Source organism: Lonchura striata, chromosome 3 (genome assembly GCF_050655825.1).
Source record: "Lonchura striata isolate lonStrDom1 chromosome 3, ASM5065582v1, whole genome shotgun sequence".
In the NCBI taxonomy this organism is placed as follows: Eukaryota; Metazoa; Chordata; class Aves; order Passeriformes; family Estrildidae; genus Lonchura; species Lonchura striata.
In genome coordinates this window covers 20284443-20298314 of record NC_140705.1, presented here as the reverse complement: position 1 = coordinate 20298314, position 13872 = coordinate 20284443, and the positions used below count along the sequence as shown (strand labels likewise).

Genomic DNA, 13872 nt, shown 5'->3' with positions numbered 1-13872 from the left:
CCTCACCCCTATTGCTTTGTAGCCTATTTACATATACAATCATAATCTTCCGTTTTGCTAGTGAGTTAACAGCCATGCCTTGTTCTAACTGTTCCTATTATTTTCTTATTATTACAGACAAATGTTAACAAGTAGGTATATATGTCAGTAACTTTATGTTTCTCATAGCTATGAATGCAACACAAATTGTATTTGCATAACCCAAAGTGTATTTGCTTATTGTTTATAGTAGACTGACCCTGGGTGGATGCCAGGTACCCACCAAATCCATTCTCCCTTCTGCTGCTGGAAAGGTGAGAGAAAAATGTACCAAAGAGTTCATGGGTTGATTTCAGGACACAGACCTATCACTGGGGATATTAATTGAATTTTAGTACTGAAAAAATCAGAGCAGGATAATGAGAAGTAAAATAAGATCTTAAAAACATCTTCTCCCCACTTCTCCTTTCCAGCTCTACCTCCTCCCCCAGCAGCACAGGGAGATGAGAATGGGGCTTATGGTCAGTGGATCCCAGGTTGTTTCTGCTGCTGCTCAGGGAGAGGAGTCCCTTTCCAGGGTCCCCCTCACTGGAAATAGTTCTCTCTGAACGTCCCCAACGTGAGTCCATCCCACAGGCACCAGTCCCCCCCAGACTGCTGCAGTGTGGCTCACTCTTGCACAGAGTGCAGTCCCTCAGGAACAGGCTGCTCCAGCGTGGGTCCCCCACGGGGTCACAAGTCCCACCAGGAACCCTGCTCCAGCATGGGCTCCTCTCTCCACAGCCTGCAGGTCCCTGCCAGGACCCTGCTCCAGCACGGGCCTCACACAGAGTCACAGCCTCCTCCAGGCATCCCCCTGCTCTCGTGTGGGGCTCCTCCATGGGTGGATCTCTGCATCCCTGTGGATCCCCACGGGCTGCAGGGGCACAGCTGCCTCACCATGGTCTGCACCATGGGCTGCAGGGGAATCCCAGCTCTGGTGCCTGGAGCATCTCCTGCCCCTCCTTCTGCACTGACCCTGGTGTCTGCAGAGCCTCTGAGAGTTCCTCTCATGTTCTCACTCCTCTCTTCTCTGGCTGCAATTACAACTGTGCAATAACTTTTCCCTTCTCAACCGTGTTATGGTTGAGGTGTTGCCATTTCTGACTGGCCCAGCCCATCCATCCTGGAGCTCTGCTGGACATAGAGGAAGCTTCTGGCAGCTGCTCACAGAAGCCACCCCTGTAACCCCTCTACTACTAAAAACTGGCCATGAAAACTCAACACAAATTTTTATAAAGTTTTTGTTTTTTTTAATCTATATGATATCTATAAAGTACTTCTACAGCTCCACTGAAACTTTTACTAGCTTCATGCAAAGAAGTAACCTGCCTTGTTGGTTTGTGTTGTCAAACTTAGTTACTTTGGAAGTTTCAGACCTCTCTTGGCCTGTGTTCAAAGATACCAGAATGGCTGTTGGCTGGAACTGCAAGAGGATGGATGTCCTATTCCTGCAGGAACATCCAATATGAAGCAGCAATAATGCCAGGATGACCAAAGCTGCTGTTTTTTCTCAATTGCCTAAAAAAGGCTAAATCTGAGGCTAGAAAACACTGTTCTGGTAGTATTAGCTAGGAGTGCTGTTTTGATGACTTAACACAGTTATATTAACAAAATATACTGACAAAAAACACAGTATTTTTTCCACCTTTTCATAGTTTGGGAAATTACATTAAGCTCTACAAACAAATTCCCCCAAAATGGAAAGGCTAAGCCCAAGGGGATCTCACAGGACAAGGAGGAAATATTGTATTGCTCTTTGGGATAATTTGGTGATCCCCTTGCCTTGGCTTGCTGTGGTATTTTAACCTACAACAAATGCACATAATTTCCTCATTGAGTAGGCAGGAAATGAATGTATGTGATGTATTATTACTGTTGTCAATTCAGTCTGTAAATAGAGATACAATGGGCTCAGGTGGTGTCATACTCTTCAATCACCAGCTATCAGGCACTAGATAGAAAGTAGTAAGCACTTCACTGGCTCTTTTGTTCTCCATAGACTATTAAGCCTCAAAGGCAAGGACCAAACCTCAGACATACCTGTGAAGCAGGAGAGTATTTTCTGTTTATTGGTATATAAATCCCAGGGAGTTTCTGTTCTGCTGTTTGCACTAGCTGGGTGCCTCCCATACACATGATTTTCTGAAACCTAATTTGAGCGCCTCTGCCTGACCCAGCAGGGATGTGTGCCCTAGCCCAGGTGGTCCCAGCTGTGGTTAAAGGGTGATATGGGGTCTCTTGAGGGCAGAAAATCCTCCCCCATTCATCATCAGTCACTGAGCATCCTCACTCAGCCATACCCTGGGCAGGGCAAACAGAGACTTCATTTAGTGCCCACCCCACGTACTGGGGCTAAAGGTACCCTTTAAGCTACTTGGCAGGAAGGCAAACGGAGTCACTTGCTCTGCTCTGCTTCCAGCAGTGCTCCACAGCCCCCAGCAGTGCTTTGCTTTATGTTCAATCACTCACAACTGTGCAAGAGGGCAGAAAGCCTCCACAAGTACATAGAAGGGAGTAAAAGGTTACTCCCACACTGCATTTCTTTCCACAAGCGACAATATTTAGAGTGTGATGAGTCTGCTGACTGCAGCTCAACATTTTTACATTGGCAGTCAGTATTTCTGCTAGAGCGTTGCCTACAGTTGATCCAAAAGAATGAGATTCAGCAAGTTATTTCTCCACACAGGAAGAAAAAAAAGAAAATGTGGTTTTACTAATGTGTACTGAAAGCTGTCCCATAGATCTCCCAAGGCATAGAAAAGGCTAACTGCTACTAATAGAGGATTTGGGTGTTTCAAATATCCAGAGGTTTCACACAGCATCTTCAAAACTGAATATCTGGGATTACTTGAATCCACAGTTAAGAATCAGGCCAGTTCCTTCCTGGTGCTGAGGGATGTGAAGTGTTCTCAGCACTCTTTCAAGATGGTGACATCTGGAATTGTTCAGCAGCTTCCAATTCCATCCCCTTTAGGTGTCTAAACATGGATTTCAAAAAAATAGTATCTATCTCTGATCACACTTTTTCCTTTCTTAGATGTGCTAAAACAGTCTTCTCTCATGCTCACATGCTGGATAAACCCAGCAAATTTTCAGAAGAAATACAGAATTTGATTGAAGTGGGTTACTGTTATTTTCATTGTGTCAGGTCCCTAATACAAAGCTCAGAGTAATAGTAACAATACTTTATAGTTTGTGCTGTTACTCAGGAATCTCAAAAAACATTTCTGAAACATTTAGCCAAGAATACAACACATCTATTCATATTTGGAAGACTTCTGCTAAGTAAAAGTATACCAGTTTTGCAAGTGAATGAACGGAGGTTTGGTAAGAGTCACGTAAAAAAACCAAAATTTAAACTGGAGATAAATTACTGCAGCAATAAATAAATAAACACTTTGTACTTTGTTTTCATCATCTGAAATTTTCAATCTCTGATGTTTGTTTATTTGATTTGCTTTCTTCCCAGGACTAAGGCAAGCATTCTTCCAGGTTTGATTAGATTTAGATCTCTCTCTTGTTCCAGCTTTGTAAGGAAGCAAAATGAGGTGCATTGTAATATTGAGGATCTGATTGCACTGCTTTTCTCCAGCCTTGGTTTCAATTGCCCATTTTTTTTTCAGCTTCTTTTTAACTCTTCTCACTTGTCTTGCACTTGTGCTTTGCCTCTGGGGCTGTGTCTCCCTGTGCTGCCAGGGGCACCCATGCTAGGGGGTACAATCTGGGGGATTCTCCTGGGCCAGGCTGTGACTGTCTCACAGGCTGCAGGACTGGGGTGCTTTCTGTGGAAACTGAAAGTGTGTCCAGTGAACAACTCTGCAATGAGCAGCTCAGGTCCACTACAAAATAGTGGAGGTCAGGAGCCCTGCTTTGCAGACCTAGATCTGCAGACCTTTAAAAAACCAGATTCCTTGTCCTAGTATTTACAAGGATGAAAAACCAACAAAACAAGTAAACAAATAAAAAGACTAATGAAGTAGCTTGTATCACCAGAAAAAAAAGTATTTTTACTAATTGAGTGATTCTATAGAAAAAAATATATACAGAAGAATGGCTCATCTGTGTGGGGTTTTTAGTGAGGGTTTTTTTTTCCCCTGTATAATCCTGTGCCGTTCCACACACAGATCAACATTTAAGGAAAAATGGGCCCACACAAAGTCTTAGAATCTACAGTTTTAACATTTCCACCTTGATCTGTTACACTGCACTTGGATACAACACAGTTTTTAGCTCATTGAGTAAAGCTGGCCACTTTGGATGTCACAGTTTACACAGCACATAAAATTTAACTTTTCATGTTTTTTGCTTTTTACGGGTCATGTCATAACCTTAGTAACACATTTATTTTGTTTTACTGTGTCATAGGTTAAATTCTTATCACTCACAATCTTTTCAGCAATGCCAGTTCAACAAGAGCTCACTAAGCTTCAATTCAGTTTTCATCCACAAGGTAGAATCTTCAAGCCACCCCTTACAAACCTTGCTGAAGGACTCAAATGCTATGTTGCAGCAGCCTGGTAACACAAGCATAAGCACTGGCAGTGCTAAGTCATGAGCTTTACATTTCTGTTCAACAGCTTACAGTGAAAAGTCTTATGAGACATGGCTGAGGGGGTCAGGAAGGAAGTTTTGAATATCAGTGTCTTTTTGTGATGAAGAACATCTTCATTCTGTTACAAACTGCATTTTTTCAGGCACTGTAAATCATTCTTCCATATCAAAGCTAAAAACTGCACTTTGTAGCAGACAAATATTACCATAAGACAGCACAATATTATTTTCTTTGAGCATTTATGCATTTTATGACATTGCTTACTCATAGATATTTTGGTTATTCACAGATGGAAAATATAAAATACCAGATAAGAAAAAGGGTGATAGTAATAAGCACGACAAATTTATTACAGTTTATTTTAAACGTAATAGCATACAGATTTATAGCACAATATCACACTAACAGTCATTTTGACAAATGCATTAAAAAACCTAATAAATGTTCCATTAAATAGAATATGCCACTTCTTTTCTTTTTTTGTGCTGGATGATAGTTTTGTTCATTCTGTGGTTGAAATTACAGATCACTGCAATCACGGATCCCTTTCTCATCCTGCAGTTGCAGAGTTGGGTTAGGAAGTGAAACTGAATTGTCTTCCCCTGGTACTGCCACTGGTGCAGCTCATGCTGTTAACCACCCCACCGTGTGTCACCTTGTCAAGGTAAGCAAATTTACTGGCAAAGTCAATGGTTCTGACCAGTTAAGCTGCTAATGAAGACCACTTATTCTACAATCAAGATATTTTCTGTTGCTGACCTAACTTTGTGAGCAGTGTCTGCCTGCAGAGAAAAGCCAGTATACCTGGAAAGATGTAGTTCTACAGGAATAGTGACAAACTCCTCCAAAAACATGGGCTGTGGAACTACAAGAAACCCATATTCAATTAGGCTATGCTTTATTTCTGGAGGGCAATGGATCATAATCTGCATCTTCCTAGTAAGTATACCGAGGAATTACCTGTGGGAAGTGCAGCTGCTCCACCAATATGGGTGGATAAGGAATAGTCACCATCTAAGTCACCCTCCAGCTGTGTTTGTACAATTTAGACATGGTGCTTCTCATCTAAGATTATGTAACATTATTAACTTCTCCTGCTTTCAGAAAGCAATTAAAAACCCCCATAAACAAACAAAACCTCTCAAATCTCTTTTGGGCATGATGTTTCTGTAAGCTATTCCCTGACTCATATGCACCAAAACACCTGCTTAGGATAGTACTGAAAGAAAAAAAAATAAACAAAAAACTAGATTTTAATAGTGTTACATTAATATTTCCACAGACCCTCAGGAAATATGCCAGTGGCTTTTTTCATAGGAGGGGGTTAGCACTAGAATGGGTATTTTTATTGAGTAAATAAACTGATTCTTATGCTAGTTTAATTCACAACTTTTCTCGGGCGTTTCCCTGCAGGCTCATTTAATAGAGAAAATCTACATATATGTATGACCTGCAGAATTTCTTCAGACTTTTATGTAATTAGGTTAAGAATTTTTTTTTTTGCCTAGTTGTTATGCTTATGGAAGAGATATTGTAATGTCCAAATCTTTAAAAATAACACAGTAAAATTATGCCTCCAGATCTCTAAACACAAGGATCAAGTAATTAAAAAAAAAAAATGTAACATTTTATGCATTCAAGTATCTGCCACCTAAACAATTCTCATTCTTTCTTGCAGTGGTGGTGAAGAGGCACATGACCTCTGCTAGGCAGAAACCAGATGTTTATAGAAGCATCATGAAAGGAATTCCTCATTTTTGTGGGCTCAGGTCCTGTCTGTTGTGGAAATCTTCTCAGTAGCATGATGAATACTTGTAAGATGGGCACACTGGTCACTGAAAAAACTGGGAATTGATGTGCCACCCTTGGGTCTCTGTGCTTTGTCACCCATCAGAGGACATCACCCTTGCTGCATCTGTGCAGAATGAAAAGATTTACTGAGGGACAGGCAGGAGACTACCAAAAATAAGATTGGTTTGTTCTTAAGACTGGGCTGATGAGGGGTTAAGTGGCAGCTTCCCATCGCCAAGATCCAGGCACTGTGACACCCAGGGATGCTGCAGAGCAGGGAACTTGCAGACCCTCTACTTAGGGAGCTTGTGATTTAGCTTAAACTGTGATGAAAGCACTCTTTCTGGATTGCAAACGAGGATTTAGCAGAACACCAGGTACCCAAATCCCAGCACAGGTTAATGGGATGTGCTGCCTTCCCTCTGAAATTACCTCACAATGGGTTTTCATCATTGTATGTAAGAAAGATGTGGTGCAATTTTGCATCAAGATGCCAAGCCTTTCTTTGCAAAGAACACAAAAGAGGATCATTGAAATTTATCATGTAAAAATAGATGAATTTGGTAGCTGAGCTATCATGTCCTATCTGAAACATTTCAATACCTGCCTTTGAAGGCAGCAGAAAATTTTCAACTGCAGGCTCCTATGCTACTGAACTCATCCAGAAACCTTGCACAGGACAGCTAAACTGATGCTATTTGCTCTGAAATGCAAAGGGAATTTTACTTGCTAGGTTGTTCTTAAGCAAAATGCAGGATGACTGACTTTGCAGGCACACATAATGGCTGCTTACCTTCAACACAGGTTAATGTGGAATTACCAAATCAAGATGAAGTTTTAAAAACAGTTTTGAAAAAGCAGAATGATGAGATTATAGTACTATACAACAGCACATCAGACACAATATAAGGCACAGCAGGCAATGCTATTTCTGAATCTGAACATTTCCCCTCATAGGAAATGTAAGTTTATTCATTTTGATATCAATCTTCACCTTTCCTGAAGCATATGAATTTCTTGGTTCCAAGTAACTGATTTTATTTTTTTCTTTTTGTTGTTTGCAAGAAATATAAATTCCTGACCAAATAGAGAACTATATAGTAAACTATTATGGTATGAAAAGCAAAGGATTTATGTGAAGTATGTATTGAGACTACTAAAGTCAGGAGGAAGATACAGTGGAATTTCAAAGAAGTTAGTAATTTTACAGTATAACTGTAATAGGTGAACATGCAAATTCATCAATAGTGGATGAAATAAAGGCAGGGAAAGCTATAGAAAAAAAATTATATTATTTTAAATCTAAATAGAAGCTATGCAAATTTAAGTTACAAAATTCTTATGAAAAATAAGTACTGGTATGCAAATATATCCACAAAATAGAAACTCTTCTAATTGAAGCCTTTCCTAAAATCTCTGAACTCTCTAAATAAAACTAAGCTTCTTAAAGCATAATCAAATTCTCAGCCAGTATAAATCTCTCCAGTTTTAGCTTAAACTGAATTCCTATATTGGCATAAGCCCCTGGTGGCTAAAGCAAGCTTTATATTCCCTTACTGCCCAATGTAAAGGACATAGTCTCTGGTACCTGGCCTACACTAAGCATAACACACAAAGAGCAATGCAAGCTTTTAGAAAGTAACTCTCACCTGTATCTGCTTTACAGGAGACTTTTCTGTTAAGTAAAGCTGAGCATGCTATTAATGAACAGCTGGGGAAAATTTTCTTTGGGACTAAAATTTTAGGTGCTGTAAAAGGTGGAAGATCTAGATTATTGTAGATTCACATCTCACTGGGGATACATGAGGAAATTGTAAAGTAGCAAGCTGCCAGTTTCTTTGGGGATCCACACTGGCTTTACATGCTAGTGCCTTGAGAATAGCAAAAGGCAGTAACTGATTTGTGAAAACTTGATGATTTTGGAAGCATTTTGGTTTTTAGTTCTACTTTTGGAACAGCTAAATGCTAAGAAAACTATTGTCATTGAAGCTGAGATTAGAGACAAGAAAACCTTAATGATTCTATGAAAACTGAAAAGACTGAGCCATGTAAACAGCTTTCTAAATTTCTATAAACAGGTTTTCTAAATTTAAATCATCTACACAATCAGTTGAATAATACCAAAACAAAATTTAAGACCCTGCTCCAATATCCACTAGATTTTTTATGCCCTTCATTTCAAATAATTGTTCAGTAGCATTTTAGATAAGTCTTTGTCAGAAGAAATGGGGCTAGCCCAAGCTCTCCTTTTAGGTTAGGTACTGCTACGATCAAGAGGACAGAAACATGAAAAAAAAAACCAAAACATTCCTTTAACTAGGTTTGGAACCAACTGAAGTGAATCTTTCTCTTGTGAAATTTAACTGGACAGCAAAATCTCTTTTTAGTACTGATGTCAAAGGCATGAGAGAGAAACCAAGAACTAATCTGATAAAATAGCTCTTTAGATTACACTGATATTTCTACACTGCACATACACAGGTTTTTGCCCTCTCTCTTCTGTATGAAGTTATTTTGAATTAAAATACACTGCTGCTAAAGTCAGGGAAAACTTTATCAATGACATCAGTGAGGTCAAGGTTTCAGACACTTGGTCTAAGCATAGGAAAAAAAAAAACAAACCCCATCTTGCATCATTAGCCTGTGCATGGGAACTTTTTTTTTCATACTAAAGAAAATTAATAGGAATGGCAAATACTCCAGGCAAATTTAGGCAAATGCCACTGACTCCTGCATATTTTATTAGAAAACTAATTAACAATCAAAACTGAGTAATAACTTTTGTAGAAATATTTATAGCTCTCTTCCTAACTCTCATGATCCAGGACTACAGCAGTCACCCAAGCATGTCACACCAGCATTGATTATATAGAAGCATTCAGGAAAATTATCTGAAACACCTACAGGTGTGATTTGGAAGTGTATTAGTAAAACTGCCTTTAATCCTGTGTGGACACAGCTTCAGAATAAAAGCACCTTTACTTTAATTTTGCATATATCAGAAGCAAAGTAAACAAACTGAAATCAAGGTCAAATCAACAGTAAAACTATATATGTAAGGAGTAAATATAATTTAATACACATTTTAAAGACTTCCAAAGCACAGTAAGCAAAATTCTTAATTGCAAAATTTTTTGTTCTGAATAAGAGATTCATGTGCAATTTTTTTGAGATGAAAATACCTTGCATTTAAATTATTTTAAATTTTCAACTTTCATGAATAACAAGTTTTTTTTCTATGGAATTCTATGGAAAATACATTGTCATAATTTCATGAGCTCTAAGTCCATCTGTTAGGCATTTGACAGTTTGGTTGTTTAGCTAGTATTTATACTTTTTCCAATGCCATTCCATCTTTTAATTTTCTCAGTGCCTTTGATTGCATTATCCACAGCATGCTTCTGTGCTATATATAATTGCATATTTCCTTACAATAGAAACCAAGTACATTTCTCAGACTGACTCCACTGGCATACAGATTATAGATTGACAAACGTTTAAAAGGGCAGGAGATTATGTGTCTGTATCATATAATAACAATAACACTTGAGATGCTTAATGGGCTGTTTGGACTTGACCTTTATCCTTTGCCAGCAAGAGTAAGTTAAATTACTGAAAATTACATCATCCCCTGAAGATCTATGCTTGAGCAAAAGCACACCTGAATGCTGGGCACCCTGGCTGTGGGCAGAGATGGGGGGAAACTAAGGGGCAGCTCACATGGGCTCAGAGCTGTCCTGCAGTGACATAGAGGGGAAGTTTTTGCAGTGGATGGCACTGTTCCACTGATAGGAACATGACCAGGTGACACATAATATTTCCCATCAAGCTATTAACATTCCTAACTTCTCCTGCATAAAAGCAAAGTTTTCTGTGTGGTTTTCTTTCTCATTACATTTAAAAAGAAAAAAAAAAAAAGTAAATACATTTTATGGAGAAAAGTTGAATCCATAGTGAAAATTCATGGAATAGAAGTCCATCAGGCTTTTTAAAATCAAAGATGCTGATATAGTCTCTAGAAAATGAAGCTGATGTTGGCAGGACATGCCATGGGAAGTACCACACTGGACTTAATCCATGCCTTGTTTCTTTTCTTAAACATCATTGTCAGAGACAAGATGCTAGGGCAAATGGACTTTTGGCCCGATTCAGCCATACTGAAACAATTATCCCTCTACTGTTCCAGAAGGATGTTTGTCTTTTAGCAATATTGCTTCTCATTCCCTAGTTTGCATCTCTTCTGTATTCCCCACAAACCTGGCTATTGCTACAGCTGCATGATAAACAACCTTATACCTTCCCTACTCTCCAGCATGAGGATATTCACACTATTTCTCTGCAGACAGAAGCATGGTATTTAGGTGTCTTCCCAAATTATGTAAGGCAATGACTGCCTGCCTGTGATTTGTGCTAGCAGTGGAGAAAATAAAAAGTCTTTCTCAGATGTGAAGTTTTCATATTACATTGATCAATGCAAAGCAATAGAAAACAAAACCACAATGGGACAATTGTTCTGAGGGAACAGGGCATTGTGGAACTGGGAAATTGTTAAGAAATATAAATGAGGCAACATCTATGTTCCTATTCTTCTGTAGGCTTGATAAAAACTTCTGTGGCTTTGGGAAGGTTGTATCACTTGGATGAGAATATTTTGAAGTTTTGATCACTTTAAAAAATGTATTTGTAGATACACAATCCATGACTACTTGGTGACAGTTCTGCAACAGTGATTGTTAGTGTAGATGTGGAATTGGCAAAGAAAGTGGGCTAGTGCATAAACAGCAAGAACGTGAAATCAGGATGTTGCTGCTTGTTTAGTAAAAGATCTGACAGTGCTTGCTAGGAAATCTGTATATTTTGGCTTCAAGCATAGATAGTGCTTTATTATTAATCATGATTTGTTGTTTTAATCCAGTAACAGCAAACTTTGAAAAGAGGCAAAAAAAAAGGTAAGCTGGAGTTTTCAGCTATGAAGATTTTTTTTCTTAAATAATAATATGTTGTCAGGATTAATTCACTAATATGTAAGTAAGTATACTTTCAGATCATTGCACTGAAGTCACACTACAAAAGAAGTATGTAATTTGTTTTCTCACATCTGAAGCCCATTATTAGTACAACAAATAAAGAACATTTTAAATGTCAGGGAAGAATAGGAATTACAAATAAACAAAATTCTGTCTTAAATCATACATGACATATAAAAAACCAAGCTAGCTCACTGCAAACAGTATTTCATTTTTGCCTACATTAAAGAGCATTTATTCTTCCAACACATTTTCCTTAATGACTACTTGAGATGTTTATAACACAATGGGCAGTAAACACAAGACCTATTCATCAGTCTCCTCCTGGTTACAGCCAAAGTAGCCTTTCACACCACCATGAGACATGAACTCAGTGAGGGTATCCTGCCAACTGCATCATCCGCTTCCAGTCCTTCATCTTCTCATGCTGACAAAGAGAGCTCTGGTGGGCAGCAACCATGGCTTCCCTGGACACATTCCAGGAGTGACTGATGTTGTTGGGGGCTGCCCTCCTCCAGTGTCCATCAATCTACTTTTGAGTCTGATAAACTCACACATTTTCCTTTTAATCTTTTTTTGTTGTTGTTCTCTGGACTCACTTCTCATTCTTGTATTTTTTTTTCCTCCAGCCCCTTCTGCTCAAAGGGCTTGAATGGGTGGTTATGGTTGGGCTAGCACCTGGCTCTAAAAGGGAGAAAGACAGCTAACATGGTTTAAACAGGACTGAATTAAAAAGTCTTTGCTCCTTTCTGTAGGGCCTTGTGAGAGCTTATGTGCTCACTGCATCACTGAGAAATACTTGAGGAATAATTGGTCCCAGGAGAGTCATATGCTGGTGCCTTGAGATTCCCCCTTCACACTGAGTAGTTTCCTTTGTTATCTTCCCACTGCTGTTAACCAGCAGAATAAGCACTGAACTGGAATGTTTCTACCATATTTTTCTTTGCCAATTTCTTTTTGCTGTCCATCTTTTTGGAGATTTTTTTTTTTTGTGACTAATGGCCTCACAATGCTCTGAGCAAGAAGAGAAGTTGGAGGTGAACCTTGAGCTCTTCAGTGTCCTTGTGCTGTAACTTTAGATCAAAACTACAGGTAAGAACTGGATCTCCAAAGAAAACTGAGGCCATGTCTGCTATAGCCCAGCAGAGTCCTGCAGGCCAGAGATATCACTCAGGGTCAGAGCTGCTGCTCTGGTAGATAGCTGTGTGGGGGAGAAACAGTCCCCCTTTCCCCCAGCACACTTTGTTTCCTTCAGATAATTGTGGAACTGCAAAACAAAGGCCCCACCTAGAGATCTTTGCCTGTTTGGAGTGCTGGTATATCCATGAAAATATCTCAGGCTGAGATCATCAGTTCACCAGGCAGAGAAGGCCTGAATCTGCAATCAAAGTTTTACTGTTGACTTAAATAAAACGCTGGGAAGGTTTCATTAGGTTTAGCTCTCTGCAAAACAGATCACTTGAGTAGTCTAGAAGATGATGCATGTTTGATTACATTTGCTCTTCTTAAGTGAGTCTGGCCAAACTCACGAGAGTATTCTCATGAGCTGAACTACATACTCTGTGGCTTAAATATTCAAAAGTTTATCTACCAATTGTTCATTTTTGTTAGATTTTTGTAATTAAAGTTTTAACTGCACTAGATTTCTTGAAAATGTTTGTGACCAATACAATATAAAATACAGCATACCTCAAAGAACAGAGAAGTTCATCTGCTTTGGATTATGACATTTTTTCCTGCAGACTGTGAAATTTTGGTACTTGCAATCTTCCGAGTGCATTTGTACCCAGTGTACATATTGCAGGGAACAGCACTGTTTCAGGTAATTTTATTTTAACTTTTCTCTGTCTGGAAAAATTTTTGAAAATGCTTATAAAAAAGAAAAGGGGCGTAAGAACAGAGAGGTTAGGTAGTGGCGTGCTTTATGTAATATTCTATTTCCCATAGAGATCACTGCCAATTTGATGTACATTACAGCAAGAAATTCTGTAGTGGAAAATAATGGAATATATTTTCATTTTATTAAAATTTAGCTTGTGAAAATTAGCATAATGCTTGAAATCTGACCCTTATCCTATTCATTTTTTGGGGCTTACTTGTGCTACGTGATGCTCTTGTTATCCTCATGAAGTTTCTGTTTCTTGAATACAACTTCAATGGCATTCTTCAGAAATGAATTTGCACAGTGTGCAATTACACTGTTCAAAAACATCTATTTCCTTTTTCAGTTATAAATGCATTATCTTTTGTCTAAATGGATGTTTCCTTGTTTATATCTGGTGAGAAGAAGCAATTCTATTAGTTCTAACCACCTTTCCAGTCTTTTTCTGTGTACATTTATTCCATTTCCTTGTATTTATTTCTGGTTTAAAGCATAGTGTCCATCCATCTTCATAACAGTATTTTTCCATGTATGAATGTCTTTGTCATCAGTTCTGTCCTTCTTCTATTTTTGCTATGTCATCCCTGGGGACATAAAAT

The 13872-nt window shown here is 38.8% G+C and overlaps 1 long non-coding RNA gene across 1 annotated transcript in view; it reads right to left on the bottom strand.

Annotated features, from left to right (window-relative positions):
* LOC146767807 (uncharacterized) overlaps positions 1-13872 on the bottom strand; it is a 30484-nt gene that overhangs the window by 12502 nt on the left and 4110 nt on the right. Inside the window, exon 4 of the long non-coding RNA XR_014953597.1 lies at positions 1-13872. This exon is cut by the window's left edge and continues 12502 nt beyond it. This is a non-coding gene — a long non-coding RNA (uncharacterized LOC146767807).